Consider the following 4585-nt stretch of genomic DNA (forward strand, 5'->3'; position numbering starts at 1 on the left):
AATAAGGGGGACCTGTCTGGACCCTTATAGGACACTGCATTGATACTTGGCTTTGGTCCTTAAAAAGTGCACTTGAAGCAATATGAGTCCACCTGCTTCCTCAGCCTCAAGAACTACTCATCTGTGAATCAATACATAACAGTCAATTATTATAAAGGCTGAGACTGTTAAAATACTGTTTGTTTGCAACACGTGCTACCGAGCTGAAATTGTGCTTTGTCAGACATAACAGAAGTTTGAGCGCACCAAATATAAGACTGATAAAAGGCCACTTGTGGACAATATTAGCGAGGGACAATTATTAAAGACAACAGTGGTGGATCGTGTCTTAATGAGTTGAAGCAGCCAAAGAACTGATGGCCAATAGATGTTTCAGCTACTAACACAGTCCTTGGTGACAGTAACATGTTTGACACTCTGACTTGAATGAATAACACAAATCAGATATCTCAAATATGGAGGCACATTCTAAGTTACTAAAAATGTATCAAGTTATGACACGCTCGACCAAATGAAAAGAGAAATGAGGAATGTCTTTCTACGCGTTCCCCGCCTTCACTTCAGCAGCTCTTGGGTCCCCGTCTACACCATCACAGCAGACTAAATTATTTGGTTGGCTCCAGCTGAATTTCCTATCAAGAAAAATAAATTACTCAAACCTTGCCTGATGAGTGCAATGCATGCTATTTAAATACTGTTATCAAAAAGGTACCTTTTTTTTTATGTTTGAGTTTGTAAAACAGGCAGACACAGAGGAGCCCCAACAGCAAGACAGCAAAAATAGGAACACAAACAGCAGTAGCCACGCCTGTCAGGAGAAAAGAGAGTTTGACAGTTAATATTACAACAGACAACATTTTATTTGACCTCAAAAGTCTAGTTGTTCATTTATATAGCATATATATCATGATAAATGGCTTTTTTGTTGTTCACTACAATTCATGCATAATTGAGACAACTTTTCACACTTTAAAGAACATCATTATCTGACAAAATGTGGGAGGAGAATGGGCATAGTGCATTTTCTAAGCATACATGTACTGTATATGAATGAATAAATCCCCCCATTGATGCTGCAATTTACTGTTAAATTCATAAATGAGTTGGTCAGGCAGGGCGCCCTCATGTTGTCACAGGTTTGATCCCCCTGCCACACTGTAACTGGTGATAAGAGTAACATATGTTTACAAAAGGTAAGACCAGCGTTTCTGAGGCCTCAGGCAGAAATCTGCGAAATCTGCGAAAATCTAGGGGTCATTTTTGACAAATCCTTGTCGTTTGACTGGCATGTTAAACAGCTGTCCAAAACTAGTTTTTTCCACCTCAGAAACATTGGTAAACTGAGATCTCTTGTATCACAATCTGAACTGGAGATGCTCCTACATTATTTCCTCCCACATTGACTACTGTAACGCCCTATTTTCAGTACATCTGCACTTAATCGTTTACAGTCAATCCAGAATGACCACTACACGGTCAGACTCCGTCATATGTAGCAGAACTTCTTCACCCCCGTTTATCAGCCCGCACTCTACGGTCAAACAACTTGAATTTGCTTTCGGTACCACGCACTCGCCTTAGGACCCGTGGTGACCGAGCCTTTGAGGCAGTAGCTCCAAAACTATGGAACGCTCTGCTAGTGCACCTACGGTTATCTGAATCTGTGACTTCTTTCAAATGCCTTCTTAGAAAGGCCTTTGTATAAAGCTCATGCTCCAGGTCTGCTTTTAACTTCTGTTTTTATTGTTTATTGACTGTCTTTTGTACCTTTTTAACACGCTTTAATGTTTTATGTCTTGTTTTTATTGATTTGTTTTTGTTTTCTTGCTTGACTGTTATTCCGCTGCTGTTAAGAACTTTGTGACCCCTGTCTGTGAAAAGCGCTTTGTAAAGCGATTATTATCATTATTATTTTTTTATTTTTTATTTTTATTTGCTTTAGGAAAAAGCCAACATAGCATACCAACTTGGACTCCCTCAAGCTCAGACTTAAACAGGAAGTATTGAGCATTATTGCTCAATGTGCGCATTGATGTCACCTCACATTAACAACGTCTCAGGTTTGGGCTGCGAAAGACAAATAGCAAGAGACTCATCAAACATCTGCATAGATTACCTACCTTTTGGTTTCGGAGACCTCATGAGGATTTTTACAGTGCAGTTGGCTGTAAAAACAAGACATCCTTACATCAGAACGTTAGATAAATTGAAACACACGTTTCTCCTCAAAACAAAATGTATGAGAACACGATTAATATCTAAGGTACAACTGGATGAGACAATCTGACACAAGGTAAAGGGTAGCACTTAACCCTTCACAGACAAAGTTAAGACTGACAGGAAAAGATACTCACGCTTACAGTGAGTCCTGTAACCGATCCCCTATGGAGAAGAAACAAAGGGGCAATACAGGGAGTTTATTATTGACAGAAAGACGACATGTATTTTTGCATAATAATAGCTTATCTAACGAGCCTCCCAGTGTGCAGTGCTATTTTTTTGTACGGTAAAAAGAGTAATACCTCTGAGATGCAGCTTTGTGTGAAGGTGATATTGTCCAAGCATTTCGAGGTGATGAGCTCGTTGATGCTGTGTCTCACCACCATATCAGGGTTGATCCCAATGTGATTTGCAAGCACATGTTTCTAAAGTCAATATGGAGAGGGGGGAAACACATCAAACACAAACCATACAACCCTCAGGTACATGTCTGAATCAGGGAGGCTTCAGTTTTATGTTAATCCAAACAAGCTCAGCCATCAAACTGCAAGTAACTGATCATTTATTGTGAGTCATATATTTATCAGAAAACTATTATAGCTCGTCTAACTTACACCGTGCGCCCAAGAGAACTCGCAGTCGGATCCACTGACATTTGTGACACGAGGGACGTCTGAGATGCTGTACACTGTTTGCTCAGAAGACAGTGAGTATGGAGAGGCAGTGCAGTCAATGCTCCATGCCATTTCAAGTTGGAGAAAGCCGACTGGGGACAAACAAAAAAAATACACCAGTAGAAGCATGAGCTGGTTACAAAATGCTCTAATATATTAACTGACATAGCAAACATGCACAGAGAGTAGTCATGCCAACACTGCCACTTAAATGATAAACATCAATAATCCATTTATAGTTGTGCTGCCCCAGATCTCTTTCTTTTTATTTACATTTAAATTGAAACGTGGCTTTTGAATTATTCTGAAATACACATGGGACTATACCATTCAAAACACGCAATGCTTTATCCACTGCACAGTAACAAACTCTATCTAGATTGTCAAGATTGTCATTGTATGTGTATTTATTGTCTGTGTCTGTGTAGTTGAGCTGCTGCAACACTCGAATTTCCCCCATGGGGATCAATAAAGGAATATAATAATAATAATAATAATAAGTGCTGGAGCGTCTATTGCTTTTTCAACCCCTCTTCTGCCCCTAGTGGTCACAAGCGGTACAACCCGCGTCAGTGGGTGTAGGGGAGTGTACTTTCATGCCGGGTGAGTCAGTGTATTTGCGGGTGAGTCAGTGTATTTGCGGTGTTATCTGTGGTTGTTGTCGGAGGCTACGGCCCACAGCAGCGTGTTACTGTCCGCTTATACATCGAGATAAGCAAGATACCGTCCCGTAACCTCCTTTACAAAGGGTCTCTACATTATGAATGGACTTTAAATAGAAAACACGCAGTGGTGTAGTCTAGGTTTTTGTAGTGGGCATACTGTGAAGATTCCCTATTAGCCTCTTCGACACCCATCCTAAAAACACCGTCACACTCACTGTTGCATACAGTAGCCTACAACCACCAAAGTAATTCCGATTATTCAACACTTAATATGTCATAAGTTTCTAGGACAATGAATAGTCAAATTAAAATCACCATTAGGCACTAGCATCAAACACTATACTACTGTATATGTAACCGGCCTGGCCTGAGTACTAATGTGTGAAGGAGACAAAGGGATACTTGAATCTTTTGCACAGGACATTTATTGCTGCTCCTGCATGCTTCTGTTCAACAGAGTTGGTCTTTTGTCAACAATTGCAACTCAATAAAAAAAATACCCTATATAAGAAGCAATAATTACAAAATAAAAACATGTTCTTTCGAATTATGTTTCCCACCCTAGAGTACTTAAATAATAAATTAAACATATCAGCTATAGAAATAACATCTGTTCAGTGTTTAACAAAGAAAAACAGTACATCCTCAAAAACGACCATCAGAGGGTGCATGACAGAAATAAAACAAACACAACAATCCCTTCAATATTCAGTATGACAGTTCTGTGACAGAACAATGACGCAAGTGACGCGTCATTGCGCAATTCTAAAGTGGGCATACGGAAATGTTGGTGCATGAGAAGAAGATGACAGGAGACTAATGTTTCACTCTTTCAATTGCTCTAATCTGAGCTCTTACTGTTGTCTTCTGTTGACTACTTGTTGTGTGGTTTACACATTAATATGGGAGGACTGGACACACACACACGCACACACACGCACACACACGCGAGGAGGAGGGGCTCGGCCCACTAACGTGCAGAGATGCAGGGGCAGCTTCGCGCTTCGTAACAGAGACAGGGCAGAG

This window comes from Anoplopoma fimbria, chromosome 15 (assembly GCF_027596085.1).
Source record: "Anoplopoma fimbria isolate UVic2021 breed Golden Eagle Sablefish chromosome 15, Afim_UVic_2022, whole genome shotgun sequence".
Classification (NCBI taxonomy): Eukaryota; Metazoa; Chordata; class Actinopteri; order Perciformes; family Anoplopomatidae; genus Anoplopoma; species Anoplopoma fimbria.